Below are 17,791 nucleotides of genomic sequence, written 5' to 3'. Positions count from 1 at the left end.
ACAACAAATATAACAAGCTTTGTCATCTGTTTCATTGCTTCTTTGATCGATCTGTCATTTACCATTGTTCGACTATCGATCAGCTGGTGTGGTGAAAAAGAGTTGTGCAGTTACTGCGACGAGTAACGTAACGTATAAAGCTAGTACATATATTGAATACCACAATAATAAACAAACAATCGAATGTAACAAAAAATAAAATTAATAGGAACAAATAAATAAAAATAAATCTTAATTAAAAAAGCACATAAATCAACAACATACATATATCTAAAAATTAACAACATTGTTAATAGTTCTCTTAAGGTTTAAAAAATAAACGTTTATTGAGAAAAGAAGGATATACGCAACAAACACATTTGAAATTTTATATAACTTCATTTATTTCTAAATTTATAAATAAATTGATAGTTGAAGTGTTTGTATATTCAAAAATAATAAAATTTATGAATAATAAAAATGATTTTAAAAATATCAATAAATATCAAAAACTAAATATCAACAAATAAAAACTAATAAAATAAACTAAATAACTAATTTAAATTAATATTACAAAATGGTTTCTAAATTGTATGCTAGATTTGAATACGAGACCGAAAACCTAATGCAAACTTGCATTAAAATAGGAAGCACAGCAGAGAACGAGCTGTCTGATTCTTTAATAGAAACAAAATTAGAATCAATGGATGAAGATTGGCACAATGTACGCAGTGAATTTGAAAGTGTCTATTTTAATGAGGGAGATGAAGATTACAAATTGAGGCCTAGAGATATGTTTGCTTTCGCCAGAGATAATTACCAAGTGACTAAAGCTACTATATTGGAAATATTAAAAAATCGAAAGGCGCAGAGCAAAAGTAATACCGCTAGAGGCGAAGTTTCAAATCCATCGTTGTTTCACAGCTCAGCTATTTATTCTCCGGGTACAACGTTTGATATGTCTGAGATTTGTATTAAAGTGCCACCTTGTGACACTCAAGACTTCTACGGAAGTTATGAAGAATGGCCAACATTTAGAGATATTTTTACGGCTATTTATGGAAATCATCCCAGACTCACACCTGCGCAGAAACTCTATCATTTGCGTAACAAATCAAAGGGTGAGGCTGGTAGAATTGTAGATCGGTACCCTTTATCTGATCAAAATTTTTCATTAGCATGGAAAGCATTATTGGTGCGATACGAAAATGTTAGGGTACTAGTTGATAACCAACTGAAGATATTATTCAATCTTTCTGCAGCAACGGTTGAATCTAGCAAAGATATTAAAAGAATACAATCGACAGTAAGTGACTGCTTGGCTATATTGAGAGCTCATAGTATAAAAGTGGATCGATGGGATCCAATTTTAATATACTTATGTTCAACTAAGCTTCCGGTTGATACACTGACCCTATGGGAACAATCGCTCGAATCGCATTCAGAGCTAGCCAAATGTTCGCAAATGGAGGATTTTCTTAAGAACATACATCGGGATCTAGAGCGAATAGATGGTCTCAGAAGTCAAACAGCTTAAACTTAATTTAGAAGTGATCATATATCGCATCAAAATGCTCATTCGACACAATCAAATAGATGTGTCATGTGTTATAAAAACCATATTTTGAAAAATTGTATGAGATTTAATAATATGACTGTTAGTCAGAGAAAAGAGTTCGCAAGAGAAAAGAGGTTATGTAATAACTGCTTAAAGAGTGGACATAACAAAAGGGAATGTTTCAGTGCGCACTGATGTTTATATTGTAAGAAAAAACCTCACACAAAGTTGCACATTGGAAACGCAGACACTCTACCAAGAAGTCATACGACATCAATTATATCACATAGAGCTTCAGAGGCAAAGATTCAACTAAGTCATGTCACGACAGATGACATGCCCTGTACTACAAGTTCTACCTTCCAAAGCTCAAATACGCAAACAAATTTATCAATCAATCAATGGCAAATCTATAATCTTTTGTGAATGGCAACAAGCGTTGTCGGTGAGTACATGCAAATGGAAAGAAAAACGGAAGAAAAAGAAAAGAAGGAAAATATTGGAAATATCGAAACCAATATAAAAGTGATGAAGATTCTTTATATGCATCTTTATCTCAATGTGAAAGTAAAATGTTTAAGTTTGTGGTGGTAGCGTTGTAATTACATTCCGAACACACTGCAGAACCTTTTTGTAACGTTTCTTTTCTTGTATTTTCAGAAAAAGTCAAACAATGCAGATCGTCGACGAACCCTGAGTGGAATTCTGTACCCAATGTGGTAAGTAGACACTAAACTCCTTGTTTCCCCTTTTACTAACTTTAACTTTTTTCTATTACTAATAACACACGATCTTGTAATATTTAAAATGTTGGGCACGAACACTCAAACGACAGGCAAGGCGCCAATTCAATGTTGCAATACGAAGTAGTGAACGGCTTTCAACGAATGTACAGTACGATAAGTGGTGCAACAAACTGCACATGATCCCATTCCAAATAAGTGGATACAATTCTTACTTAAGCAACACATTTAGAAATAGTATGATGATAAATATGATATTATAAAATTCAATAGATTGCAAGTAAAGATATAAAACTACTTACTATGATAAAACCAAATAAAGTTATTTCCAATGATGATATAAAACTAAAATTCTTTTGAAAAGCCTTCCAAATCTTACAATCGCACTTATAAACATTTTCATCTTTCTCCACTTGTTATACTTTCGTTTTACATGAACGAAGTGGCATAACCATGTAAGTTGGTTTTGTCTGTTACAACAAAAACCCCTTCGTCGACCATGCCTTGTCTATTAATAGAACAGTGTTGGCTTATTTGTTCGGGATAACATAGTATATTGCTGTTGCCAAATGGTCCCTTTATTGTTGTTTTTATAAAAACGTTTGTTCTTTAGTATTAAGTACTTACCGATACTTTATATTAATAAACATTAAGATTATTTATAAATGTGTTCTTTGGGGTTTAAGGAAAAATGCAATATTGAACAGATTGATGAAGGCAACGAAAGTGATTTACTTGAAGCAACGAACTCACCTTTAACATCTCTAGCGGCTATCCGGTTAGGGAAACTGTCCACCCACCGAGATTACTTCTCGCCATGACACCCCTATTCACAGGGTGCCCCATATTCGATCCCTTCACTTACCCCTCTAACTCATTCCTACCACCCTTTTAAAGAGTTTTAAGCCGAATACATCGCTATCAATTTAAAAAATGAGTCTTAGTGAAAATTAGATGCACATCAAAAACAAGTTATTAACAAGAGATCAAAACAAAATACATTGTAAAAAATGGCTTGGTTCCATTAAACCATTAATATTCTTTATTCTCTCTTCTTTCCAGGCAACCTCTTTATTTTCAGGTTATATCTGGCGGCTGATAAAGATTATTTAGGCTTGATCTGGAGGCGGCTCTTCCCAATGTGTAAGTAAAATATTCAAGTTTTTGGTGGTAGTGTTGTAATTACATTCCGAACACACTGTAGAACCTTTTTATAACGTTTCTTTTTATTTTTGTATATTAACGAAAGGTCAAACAATGCAGATCGGGGCCGTACAAATTCGTAACACTTGAGCTCAACCGCGAGAGGAATCTTGTGCCCAATGTAGTAAGTAGACACTTAACTGCTTGTTTCCCTTCTACTAACTTTTAGTCGTTTTCTCTTTTCTTTCTATGCAATATTCACCGAATTTAACTGATTTGTCGTCATCCGTTCTGCCGTCCAAGTTAAGAGTACAATGTCTTTGGGAATTATACCAGGTGTAGAGGTTCCTGGTTTATTACACCGATAGGCCAACAATCGATACCTCAACAATTACCTGCTGTCATCAAGAGAGATTGATCGCTAAGCTAGAAGAAGCAAGAAGCTAAACTTTGCCACAACAAAAAGAATTGTTTTAACAAATAAATACATAACAAGTGTTTTATTGAAGCCTTAACCACCAGTGCCTTGTTAGCAACACGTAAGTATCGCCTGTATACTTGTTGTGTTGTCTAATATTCATAGTTTTGTTGTTCGTCTTTGTGCAACAAATAATATACTTTCGGATCTAAATCTACTCTGTAGATTTAGAACCCCTACAAAATAAAACAATTCTTTTTTACAATTTTTATTTGTCGTCTTCGCTTTTGTTCTGTTGCCAAATAATCAACAGAGTCATTTTAAAGAGAAAAACTCTTTTATATGTATGTTTGTTGTTGCTTAACACAAATTAATATACACTAACACCATAATAACTTTGCTGCATCATTTTTTGTTACATTTGTTTTGCTTACATTCGTGAACAACAAATATAACAAGCTTTGTCATCTGTTTCATTGCTTCTTTGATCGATCTGTCATTTACCATTGTTCGACTATCGATCAGCTGGTGTGGTGAAAAAGAGTTGTGCAGTTACTGCGACGAGTAACGTAACGTATAAAGCTAGTACATATATTGAATACCACAATAATAAACAAACAATCGAATGTAACAAAAAATAAAATTAATAGGAACAAATAAATAAAAATAAATCTTAATTAAAAAAGCACATAAATCAACAACATACATATATCTAAAAATTAACAACATTGTTAATAGTTCTCTTAAGGTTTAAAAAATAAACGTTTATTGAGAAAAGAAGGATATACGCAACAAACACATTTGAAATTTTATATAACTTCATTTATTTCTAAATTTATAAATAAATTGATAGTTGAAGTGTTTGTATATTCAAAAATAATAAAATTTATGAATAATAAAAATAATTTTAAAAATATCAATAAATATCAAAAACTAAATATCAACAAATAAAAACTAATAAAATAAACTAAATAACTAATTTAAATTAATATTACAAAATGGTTTCTAAATTGTATGCTAGATTTGAATACGAGACCGAAAACCTAATGCAAACTTGCATTAAAATAGGAAGCACAGCAGAGAACGAGCTGTCTGATTCTTTAATAGAAACAAAATTAGAATCAATGGATGAAGATTGGCACAATGTACGCAGTGAATTTGAAAGTGTCTATTTTAATGAGGGAGATGAAGATTACAAATTGAGGCCTAGAGATATGTTTGCTTTCGCCAGAGATAATTACCAAGTGACTAAAGCTACTATATTGGAAATATTAAAAAATCGAAAGGCGCAGAGCAAAAGTAATACCGCTAGAGGCGAAGTTACAAATCCATCGTTGTTTCACAGCTCAGCTATTTATTCTCCGGGTACAACGTTTGATATGTCTGAGATTTGTATTAAAGTGCCACCTTGTGTTTACGGCTATTTATGGAAATCATCCCAGACTCACACCTGCGCAAAAACTCTATCATTTGCGTAACAAACCAAAGGGTGAGGCTGGTAGAATTGTAGATCGGTACCCTTTATCTGATCAAAATTTTTCGTTAGCATGGAAAGCATTATTGGTGCGATACGAAAATGTTAGGGTACTAGTTGATAACCAACTGAAGATATTATTCAATCTTTCTGCAGCAACGGTTGAATCTAGCAAAGATATTAAAAGAATACAATCGACAGTAAGTGACTGCTTGGCTATATTGAGAGCTCATAGTATAAAAGTGGATCGATGGGATCCAATTTTAATATACTTATGTTCAACTAAGCTTCCGGTTGATACACTGACACTATGGGAACAATCGCTCGAATCGCATTCAGAGCTAGCCAAATGTTCGCAAATGGAAGATTTTCTTAAGAACATACATCGGGATCTAGAGCGAATAGATGGTCTCAGAAGTCAAACAGCTTAAACTTAATTTAGAAGTGATCATATATCGCATCAAAATGCTCATTCGACACAATCAAATAGATGTATCATGTGTTATAAAAACCATATTTTGAAAAATTGTATGAGATTTAATAATATGACTGTTAGTCAGAGAAAAGAGTTCGCAAGAGAAAAGAGGTTATGTAATAACTGCTTAAAGAGTGGACATAACAAAAGGCAATGTTTCAGTGCGCACTGATGTTTATATTGTAAGAAAAAACCTCACACAAAGTTGCACATTGGAAACGCAGACACTCTACCAAGAAGTCATACGACATCAATTATATCACATAGAGCTTCAGAGGCAAAGATTCAACTAAGTCATGTCACGACAGATGACATGCCTTGTACTACAAGTTCTACCTTCCAAAGCTCAAATACGCAAACAAATTTATCAATCAATCAATGGCAAATCTATAATATTTTGTGAATGGCAACAAGCGTTGTCGGTGAGTACATGCAAATGGAAAGAAAAACGGAAGAAAAAGAAAAGAAGGAAAATATTGGAAATATCGAAACCAATATAAAAGTGATGAAGATTCTTTATATGCATCTTTATCTCAATGTGAAAGTAAAATGTTTAAGTTTGTGGTGGTAGCGTTGTAATTACATTCCGAACACACTGCAGAACCTTTTTGTAACGTTTCTTTTCTTGTATTTTCAGAAAAAGTCAAACAATGCAGATCGTCGACGAACCCTGAGTGGAATTCTGTACCCAATGTGGTAAGTAGACACTAAACTCCTTGTTTCCCCTTTTACTAACTTTAACTTTTTTCTATTACTAATAACACACGATCTTGTAATATTTAAAATGTTGGGCACGAACACTCAAACGACAGGCAAGGCGCCAATTCAATGTTGCAATACGAAGTAGTGAACGGCTTTCAACGAATGTACAGTACGATAAGTGGTGCAACAAACTGCACATGATCCCATTCCAAATAAGTGGATACAATTCTTACTTAAGCAACACATTTAGAAATAGTATGATGATAAATATGATATTTTAAAATTCAATAGATTGCAAGTAAAGATATAAAACTACTTACTATGATAAAACCAAATAAAGTTATTTCCAATGATGATATAAAACTAAAATTCTTTTGAAAAGCCTTCCAAATCTTACTATCGCACTTATAAACATTTTCATGTTTCTCCACTTGTTATACTTTCGTTTTACATGAACGAAGTGGCATAACCATGTAAGTTGGTTTTGTCTGTTACAACAAAAACCCCTTCGTCGACCATGCCTTGTCTATTAATAGAACAGTGTTGGCTTATTTGTTCGGGATAACATAGTATATTGCTGTTGCAAAATGGTCCCTTTATTGTTGTTTTTATAAATACGTTTGTTCTTTAGTATTAAGTACTTACCGATACTTTATATTAATAAACATTAAGATTATTTATAAATGTGTTCTTTGGGGTTTAAGGAAAAATGCAATATTGAACAGATTGATGAAGGCAACGAAAGTGATTTACTTGAAGCAACGAACTCACCTTTAACATTTTGATTTAGACAAATATCTCTTAATTCGAATCAGGTTTCCTCTAGCGGCTATCCGGTTAGGGAAACTGTCCACCCACCGAGATTACCTCTCGCCATGACACCCCTATTCACAGGGTGCCCCATATTCGATCCCTTCACTTACCCCTCTAACTCATTCCTACCACCCTTTTAAAGAGTTTTAAGCCGAATACATCGCTATCAATTTAAAAAATGAGTCTTAGTGAAAATTAGATACACATCAAAAACAAGTTATTAACAAGAGATCAAAACAAAATACATTGTAAAAAATGGTTTTCTTGGTTTCATTAAACCATTAATATTCTTTATTCTCTCTTCTTTCCAGGCAACCTCTTTATTTTCAGGTTATATCTGGCGGCTGATAAAGATTATTTAGGCTTGATCTGGAGGCGGCTCTTCCCAATGTGTAAGTAAAATATTCAAGTTTTTGGTGGTAGCGTTGTAATTACATTCCGAACACACTGTAGAACCTTTTTATAACGTTTCTTTTTTATTTTTGTATATTAACGAAAGGTCAAACAATGCAGATCGGGGCCGTACAAATTCGTAACACTTGAGCTCAACCGCGAGAGGAATCTTGTGCCCAATGTAGTAAGTAAACACTTAACTGCTTGTTTCCCTTCTACTAACTTTTACTCGTTTTCTCTTTTCTTTCTATGCAATATTCACCGAATTTAACTGATTTGTCGTCATCCGTTCTGCCGTCCAAGTTAAGAGTACAATGTCTTTGGGAATTATACCAGGTGTAGAGGTTCCTGGTTTATTACACCGATAGGCCAACAATCGATACCTCAACAATTACCTGCTGTCATCAAGAGAGATTGATCGCTAAGCTAGAAGAAGCAAGAAGCTAAACTTTGCCACAACAAAAAGAATTGTTTTAACAAATAAATACATAACAAGTGTTTTATTGAAGCCTTAACCACCAGTGCCTTGTTAGCAACACGTAAGTATCGCCTGTATACTTGTTGTGTTGTCTAATATTCATAGTTTTGTTGTTCGTCTTTGTGCAACAAATAATATACTTTCGGATCTAAATCTACTCTGTAGATTTAGAACCCCTACAAAATAAAACAATTCATTTTTACAATTTTTATTTGTCGTCTTCGCTTTTGTTCTGTTGCCAAATAATCAACAGAGTCATTTTAAAGAGAAAAAGTCTTTTATATGTATGTTTGTTGTTGCTTAACACAAATTAATATACACTAACACCATAATAACTTTGCTGCATCATTTTTTGTTACATTTGTTTTGCTTACATTCGTGAACAACAAATATAACAAGCTTTGTCATCTGTTTCATTGCTTCTTTGATCGATCTGTCATTTACCATTGTTCGACCATCGATCAGCTGGTGTGGTGAAAAAGAGTTGTGCAGTTACTGCGACGAGTAACGTAACGTATAAAGCTAGTACATATATTGAATACCACAATAATAAACAAACAATCGAATGTAACAAAAAATAAAATTAATAGGAACAAATAAATAAAAATAAATCTTAATTAAAAAAGCACATAAATCAACAACATACATATATCTAAAAATTAACAACATTGTTAATAGTTCTCTTAAGGTTTAAAAAATAAACGTTTATTGAGAAAAGAAGGATATACGCAACAAACACATTTGAAATTTTATATAACTTCATTTATTTCTAAATTTATAAATAAATTGATAGTTGAAGTGTTTGTATATTCAAAAATAATAAAATTTATGAATAATAAAAATAATTTTAAAAATATCAATAAATATCAAAAACTAAATATCAACAAATAAAAACTAGTAAAATAAACTAAATAACTAATTTAAATTAATATTACAAAATGGTTTCTAAATTGTATGCTAGATTTGAATACGAGACCGAAAACCTAATGCAAACTTGCATTAAAATAGGAAGCACAGCAGAGAACGAGCTGTCTGATTCTTTAATAGAAACAAAATTAGAATCAATGGATGAAGATTGGCACAATGTACGCAGTGAATTTGAAAGTGTCTATTTTAATGAGGGAGATGAAGATTACAAATTGAGGCCTAGAGATATGTTTGCTTTCGCCAGAGATAATTACCAAGTGACTAAAGCTACTATATTGGAAATATTAAAAAATCGAAAGGCGCAGAGCAAAAGTAATACCGCTAGAGGCGAAGTTACAAATCCATCGTTGTTTCACAGCTCAGCTATTTATTCTCCGGGTACAACGTTTGATATGTCTGAGATTTGTATTAAAGTGCCACCTTGTGTTTACGGCTATTTATGGAAATCATCCCAGACTCACACCTGCGCAAAAACTCTATCATTTGCGTAACAAACCAAAGGGTGAGGCTGGTAGAATTGTAGATCGGTACCCTTTATCTGATCAAAATTTTTCGTTAGCATGGAAAGCATTATTGGTGCGATACGAAAATGTTAGGGTACTAGTTGATAACCAACTGAAGATATTATTCAATCTTTCTGCAGCAACGGTTGAATCTAGCAAAGATATTAAAAGAATACAATCGACAGTAAGTGACTGCTTGGCTATATTGAGAGCTCATAGTATAAAAGTGGATCGATGGGATCCAATTTTAATATACTTATGTTCAACTAAGCTTCCGGTTGATACACTGACACTATGGGAACAATCGCTCGAATCGCATTCAGAGCTAGCCAAATGTTCGCAAATGGAAGATTTTCTTAAGAACATACATCGGGATCTAGAGCGAATAGATGGTCTCAGAAGTCAAACAGCTTAAACTTAATTTAGAAGTGATCATATATCGCATCAAAATGCTCATTCGACACAATCAAATAGATGTGTCATGTGTTATAAAAACCATATTTTGAAAAATTGTATGAGATTTAATAATATGACTGTTAGTCAGAGAAAAGAGTTCGCAAGAGAAAAGAGGTTATGTAATAACTGCTTAAAGAGTGGACATAACAAAAGGGAATGTTTCAGTGCGCACTGATGTTTATATTGTAAGAAAAAACCTCACACAAAGTTGCACATTGGAAACGCAGACACTCTACCAAGAAGTCATACGACAAAAATTATATCACATAGAGCTTCAGAGGCAAAGATTCAACTAAGTCATGTCACGACAGATGACATGCCCTGTACTACAAGTTCTACCTTCCAAAGCTCAAATACGCAAACAAATTTATCAATCAATCAATGGCAAATCTATAATCTTTTGTGAATGGCAACAAGCGTTGTCGGTGAGTACATGCAAATGGAAAGAAAAACGGAAGAAAAAGAAAAGAAGGAAAATATTGCAAATATCGAAACCAATATAAAAGTGATGAAGATTCTTTATATGCATCTTTATCTCAATGTGAAAGTAAAATGTTTAAGTTTGTGGTAGTAGCGTTGTAATTACATTCCGAACACACTGCAGAACCTTTTTGTAACGTTTCTTTTCTTGTATTTTCAGAAAAAGTCAAACAATGCAGATCGTCGACGAAACCTGAGTGGAATTCTGTACCCAATGTGGTATGTAGACACTAAACTCCTTGTTTCCCCTTTTACTAACTTTAACTTTTTTCTATTACTAATAACACACGATCTTGTAATATTTAAAATGTTGGGCACGAACACTCAAACGACAGGCAAGGCGCCAATTCAATGTTGCAATACGAAGTAGTGAACGGCTTTCAACGAATGTACAGTACGATAAGTGGTGCAACAAACTGCACATGATCCCATTCCAAATAAGTGGATACAATTCTTACTTAAGCAACACATTTAGAAATAGTATGATGATAAATATGATATTTTAAAATTCAATAGATTGCAAGTAAAGATATAAAACTACTTACTATGATAAAACCAAATAAAGTTATTTCCAATGATGATATAAAACTAAAATTCTTTTGAAAAGCCTTCCAAATCTTACAATCGCACTTATAAACATTTTCATCTTTCTCCACTTGTTATACTTTCGTTTTACATGAACGAAGTGGCATAACCATGTAAGTTGGTTTTGTCTGTTACAACAAAAACCCCTTCGTCGACCATGCCTTGTCTATTAATAGAACAGTGTTGGCTTATTTGTTCGGGATAACATAGTATATTGCTGTTGCAAAATGGTCCCTTTATTGTTGTTTTTATAAAAACGTTTGTTCTTTAGTATTAAGTACTTACCGATACTTTATATTAATAAACATTAAGATTATTTATAAATGTGTTCTTTGGGGTTTAAGGAAAAATGCAATATTGAACAGATTGATGAAGGCAACGAAAGTGATTTACTTGAAGCAACGAACTCACCTTTAACATTTTGATTTAGACAAATATCTCCTAATTCGAATCAGGTTTCCTCTAGCGGCTATCCGGTTAGGGAAACTGTCCACCCACCGAGATTACCTCTCGCCATGACACCCCTATTCACAGGGTGCCCCATATTCGATCCCTTCACTTACCCCTCTAACTCATTCCTACCACCCTTTTAAAAAGTTTTAAGCCGAATACATCGCTATCAATTTAAAAAATGAGTCTTAGTGAAAATTAGATACACATCAAAAACAAGTTATTAACAAGAGATCAAAACAAAATACATTGTAAAAAATGGTTTTCTTGGTTTCATTAAACCATTAATATTCTTTATTCTCTCTTCTTTCCAGGCAACCTCTTTATTTTCAGGTTATATCTGGCGGCTGATAAAGATTATTTAGGCTTGATCTGGAGGCGGCTCTTCCCAATGTGTAAGTAAAATATTCAAGTTTTTGGTGGTAGCGTTGTAATTACGTTCCGAACACACTGTAGAACCTTTTTATAACGTTTCTTTTTTATTTTTGTATATTAACGAAAGGTCAAACAATGCAGATCGGGGCCGTACAAATTCGTAACACTTGAGCTCAACCGCGAGAGGAATCTTGTGCCCAATGTAGTAAGTAAACACTTAACTGCTTGTTTCCCTTCTACTAACTTTTACTCGTTTTCTCTTTTCTTTCTATGCAATATTCACCGAATTTAACTGATTTGTCGTCATCCGTTCTGCCGTCCAAGTTAAGAGTACAATGTCTTTGGAAATTATACCAGGTGTAGAGGTTCCTGGTTTATTACACCGATAGGCCAACAATCGATACCTCAACAATTACCTGCTGTCATCAAGAGAGATTGATCGCTAAGCTAGAAGAAGCAAGAAGCTAAACTTTGCCACAACAAAAAGAATTGTTTTAACAAATAAATACATAACAAGTGTTTTATTGAAGCCTTAACCACCAGTGCCTTGTTAGCAACACGTAAGTATCGCCTGTATACTTGTTGTGTTGTCTAATATTCATAGTTTTGTTGTTCGTCTTTGTGCAACAAATAATATACTTTCGGATCTAAATCTACTCTGTAGATTTAAAACCCCTACAAAATAAAACAATTCTTTTTTACAATTTTTATTTGTCGTCTTCGCTTTTGTTCTGTTGCCAAATAATCAACAGAGTCATTTTAAAGAGAAAAACTCTTTTATATGTATGTTTGTTGTTGCTTAACACAAATTTTTTGTTACATTTGTTTTGCTTACATTCGTGAACAACAAATATAACAAGCTTTGTCATCTGTTTCATTGCTTCTTTGATCGATCTGTCATTTACCATTGTTCGACTATCGATCAGCTGGTGTGGTGAAAAAGAGTTGTGCAGTTACTGCGACGAGTAACGTAACGTATAAAGCTAGTACATATATTGAATACCACAATAATAAACAAACAATCGAATGTAACAAAAAATAAAATTAATAGGAACAAATAAACAAAAATAAATCTTAATTAAAAAAGCACATAAATCAACAACATACATATATCTAAAAATTAACAACATTGTTAATAGTTCTCTTAAGGTTTAAAAAATAAACGTTTATTGAGAAAAGAAGGATATACGCAACAAACACATTTGAAATTTTATATAACTTCATTTATTTCTAAATTTATAAATAAATTGATAGCTGAAGTGTTTGTATATTCAAAAATAATAAAATTTATGAATAATAAAAATAATTTTAAAAATATCAATAAATATCAAAAACTAAATATCAACAAATAAAAACTAATAAAATAAACTAAATAACTAATTTAAATTAATATTACAAAATGGTTTCTAAATTGTATGCTAGATTTGAATACGAGACCGAAAACCTAATGCAAACTTGCATTAAAATAGGAAGCACAGCAGAGAACGAGCTGTCTGATTCTTTAATAGAAACAAAATTAGAATCAATGGATGAAGATTGGCACAATGTACGCAGTGAATTTGAAAGTGTCTATTTTAATGAGGGAGATGAAGATTACAAATTGAGGCCTAGAGATATGTTTGCTTTCGCCAGAGATAATTACCAAGTGACTAAAGCTACTATATTGGAAATGTTAAAAAATCGAAAGGCGCAGAGCAAAAGTAATACCGCTAGAGGCGAAGTTACAAATCCATCGTTGTTTCACAGCTCAGCTATTTATTCTCCGGGTACAACGTTTGATATGTCTGAGATTTGTATTAAAGTGCCACCTTGTGTTTACGGCTATTTATGGAAGTCATCCCAGACTCACACCTGCGCAAAAACTCTATCATTTGCGTAACAAACCAAAGGGTGAGGCTGGTAGAATTGTAGATCGGTACCCTTTATCTGATCAAAATTTTTCGTTAGCATGGAAAGCATTATTGGTGCGATACGAAAATGTTAGGGTACTAGTTGATAACCAACTGAAGATATTATTCAATCTTTCTGCAGCAACGGTTGAATCTAGCAAAGATATTAAAAGAATACAATCGACAGTAAGTGACTGCTTGGCTATATTGAGAGCTCATAGTATAAAAGTGGATCGATGGGATCCAATTTTAATATACTTATGTTCAACTAAGCTTCCGGTTGATACACTGACACTATGGGAACAATCGCTCGAATCGCATTCAGAGCTAGCCAAATGTTCGCAAATGGAAGATTTTCTTAAGAACATACATCGGGATCTAGAGCGAATAGATGGTCTCAGAAGTCAAACAGCTTAAACTTAATTTAGAAGTGATCATATATCGCATCAAAATGCTCATTCGACACAATCAAATAGATGTGTCATGTGTTATAAAAACCATATTTTGAAAAATTGTATGAGATTTAATAATATGACTGTTAGTCAGAGAAAAGAGTTCGCAAGAGAAAAGAGGTTATGTAATAACTGCTTAAAGAGTGGACATAACAAAAGGCAATGTTTCAGTGCGCACTGATGTTTATATTGTAAGAAAAAACCTCACACAAAGTTGCACATTGGAAACGCAGACACTCTACCAAGAAGTCATACGACATCAATTATATCACATAGAGCTTCAGAGGCAAAGATTCAACTAAGTCATGTCACGACAGATGACATGCCCTGTACTACATGTTCTACCTTCCAAAGCTCAAATACGCAAACAAATTTATCAATCAATCAATGGCAAATCTATAATCTTTTGTGAATGGCAACAAGCGTTGTCGGTGAGTACATGCAAATGGAAAGAAAAACGAAAGAAAAAGAAAAGAAGGAAAATATTGCAAATATCGAAACCAATATAAAAGTGATGAAGATTCTTTATATGCATCTTTATCTCAATGTGAAAGTAAAATGTTTAAGTTTGTGGTAGTAGCGTTGTAATTACATTCCGAACACACTGCAGAACCTTTTTATAACGTTTCTTTTCTTGTATTTTCAGAAAAAGTCAAACAATGCAGATCGTCGACGAACCCTGAGTGGAATTCTGTACCCAATGTGGTAAGTAGACACTAAACTCCTTGTTTCCCCTTTTACTAACTTTAACTTTTTTCTATGCAATGTCCATGGAATTTATCTGACTAACTGTCGTCCGTCCAAATTAAAAGTTCAATGTCTATTGGAATTATATCAGGGGCTTGCCAGACTGACAATGCCGCAAATCTGCTCCTCCAACGTTGGACTGGGCGGTGTTGGTGTGGCTCCCGATATAAACTTTAAGATTTTTACCAAGTTTGTTGCTAAGTTGTGGGGTATGTTCAGTGGGTTAGCGAGAGCTAAAATGACCGCTCAGTACATCTGAATTTTAATGGCTATATTCCTTGATATGTAGTAAACTAAATGTAGCTGAAGCTATTTATATGTGTTTTAAAATGTAGTGAAAAATTAGGCAAAATAGAGGAAAATGGGAACCGGTATATAACGCAAAAACCGGAAACCTAAATAAATAAATTTTGTTCTATTGTTGGCAAGTTTCGTTCGTGAATTTAAAAATAAGTCTGTCCAAATTATGGACCAAGTGCCTTTGTGCCGAGTTGACCAGCAAACCGCCAACAATTAATTTATTCTGGTTAGTCTGGTGGCGAAATCCTCCCGAACACCCACTTTATCACACCATTAAAAAGGGTAAAGGATAAGAGAATAACATTGAAAAGAGGTAACCCACTATAATAACGTCGATCGTTGATAGATTGATAGATTTTCAAGTAAGGGATAGTGCAATATTCATCCCAGATATGATAGATCAGATGCTAGTTGGACTATCTATCTGTGAGATCTTTTTCTTTAAATATTACGAAACTGCCGTGGAGACTAGCTTGAAAATATGACTCTATGAAACAATTGTTGGTTAATTTAATATAACTGCCTGCTTTGAAAACCTCAAGGATATCACTTTAAAGTCAGGAAGCTGCGATGAATTCCGTTCAGTGTTTGCTATAAGCTCGGCGTATTCGTCCGATTTGAAGGCGGACGAATCTAAATCAATTAAAGACTTTATTTCTATTAATACCTCTTCTATGTCATACCTTGACAGCGTATCTGGGATGAGGCTTTGGGCTCCTTTTCGGTGCTCTATATCAAAGGTGAAAGTTTGCAGCTGTAAACTCCACCTAGCTAATCTGCCGGATCAGGTTTTAATTTTCCACCTCCACGTATGTAACCTAAGTACTTAAGTTCCTTGAAGCAGAATTTCGACTTAGTCAAATTTATAGTGTGAGTGTTGACTTCTGGCGAAATTACCAAAAGATCATACAAGTAGATGAAAACTCTGTCACGTAGTGCAAAAAGTGGTCGTCCGGGCACCGTGATGGCAGTTTTTTCTCTACTTGAAAGACCCAATGGAATTTGTCAAAAAGCACCCTTCAGGACGACACTGGATATAAAGTAGGTATTGCTCAGCCTTGACCGTCAGTGCGTTGAGTTTTCGAGCGTCCAGGCACGAACGGTTCCTGTCCCCCTTGCGAACTAGAGTAACCGGATGACTCCTTCCGCATAGGAAATTGTACTTCACCAATTGCAAACGAATGCGTTGCTCATCGGACAATACATGATGTTTTTACATCATTGATCTCCGCGGCATCACCGAGGCTCTTTTGATGGAAGGACAAACCGTCAACCTGAGCAAACAAATGGAAACTTCCCATGAAATCTACGCCTAAAAGCAATTCACGACTCAGCGATGGCAGCAGGTAGATAGTCACCGAATGGGTTTTGCCTGTTAAAAAGGACATAAATTGTCACCCTTCCCACTATCTTGTGAGGACTGTCATCAGCCGTTTTGATAAATGGATCTGACCGATTGTTAGTCCTGCTCTTTTAACAAAGTTGAGGCAGTTCTTTCCCAAGCAAGAAACTATTGCTCCGCTATCCAATAAATCCTCTACTTCCTCCCCATTAATAAACAATTTCGTATATAACCGGGTATCATCACCTTCATACAGGGTTGCTGAGGAGATCTCTCTCCGTATACGTTTTCTCCTCTTATACCTCTCCCGAACCTTATTTAATTTATTCGAAACTTCTCCGAAGATTCTTGCCCTGGCTTCATTGTATTCTTTGATTCTGATATGGAGCAGTTTAAGCTCCCTCAACTTTACTTTTGAATCTGACCCTGCCATCAAATTGCTAACATTCATTTTTTTAAGTTTTTATCTTATCGCTAAAAGTTAACCTATTTGTATTTTCTTTGCTTAGATTGGGGTTTACCTTACCTGCACAGAATGAGGTTGGTTCTTGTAGTACTAGTTCTATTTGGAACAGTAACATCCCTCTTGGCCACATTTGCTACAAAAAATCTACTCTACACTCCATCCAGCTATGTCCCAACGCTCCACAGTCTAGTATTTATATCTAGATGTAACGACTATTGCATCTACTTCCACTTCCTCTGAAAATTCTTCATTTTGTTGCCAATTAATCTCATGTACCCGCTGGGGCATGGCATAACTCTGCTGCCTATGGATCGGAAATAAGCTCTCTGGAATATGCGCCGAAAATATCATTTGGGCAAGGGCTGGCTCAAGATTTTCTATCATGGTTTCAAACATCTCTTTCTATTTATAATTCGTCTCTGGCTGGGTACGAGTTTAAGAACGGCATTATAGTACTCATCAAAGGTATTTTCCGGTAACTGTCGCCGGTTAAGGATCTGCATTTGAATTTGAAACTCGTTTTCAAATCTGTGTTATTGGATCAAGAGTACCAATATAATGATAGTTGGCTTAACAGCTTGTGAAAATTGGTTACAAACTCCCCCTCGGGACAATTATAGTCTCTCATAAGCTCTCCTACACG

At 34.1% G+C, this 17,791-nt stretch overlaps 1 protein-coding gene and 1 long non-coding RNA gene across 4 annotated transcripts in view; one reads left to right on the top strand and one right to left on the bottom strand.

Moving 5' to 3' along the window:
* Window positions 1–17,183, top strand: part of LOC131800785 (uncharacterized) — a 28,198-nt gene extending 11,015 nt beyond the window's left edge. The window contains exons 8-21 of one of the 3 annotated variants that reach the window (XR_009341554.1): window positions 2,198–2,256; window positions 3,343–3,423; window positions 3,530–3,607; window positions 3,727–3,962; window positions 6,428–6,486; window positions 7,617–7,697; window positions 7,805–7,882; window positions 8,002–8,237; window positions 10,703–10,761; window positions 11,892–11,972; window positions 12,080–12,157; window positions 12,277–12,512; window positions 14,940–14,998; window positions 15,106–17,183. This is a non-coding gene — a long non-coding RNA (uncharacterized LOC131800785). Of the gene's footprint in view, window positions 1–2,197; window positions 2,257–3,342; window positions 3,424–3,529; window positions 3,608–3,726; window positions 3,963–6,427; window positions 6,487–6,602; window positions 6,808–7,616; window positions 7,698–7,804; window positions 7,883–8,001; window positions 8,238–10,702; window positions 10,762–10,877; window positions 11,083–11,891; window positions 11,973–12,079; window positions 12,158–12,276; window positions 12,513–14,939; window positions 14,999–15,105 lie in introns of those variants that run through there. The other 2 variants (XR_009341556.1, XR_009341555.1) reach the window with 2 other exon arrangements.
* Window positions 13,217–17,791, bottom strand: part of LOC109613991 (uncharacterized) — a 60,300-nt gene continuing 55,725 nt past the window's right edge. The window contains exon 12 of the transcript XR_009341553.1: window positions 13,217–13,995. The gene's annotated coding sequence lies outside the window, so the exon portion shown is untranslated. The remainder of the gene's footprint in view (window positions 13,996–17,791) is intronic.

Source organism: Musca domestica, unplaced genomic scaffold (genome assembly GCF_030504385.1).
Source record: "Musca domestica strain aabys unplaced genomic scaffold, Musca_domestica.polishedcontigs.V.1.1 13, whole genome shotgun sequence".
In the NCBI taxonomy this organism is placed as follows: Eukaryota; Metazoa; Arthropoda; class Insecta; order Diptera; family Muscidae; genus Musca; species Musca domestica.
This window is presented reverse-complemented; position numbering and strand designations above follow the sequence as displayed.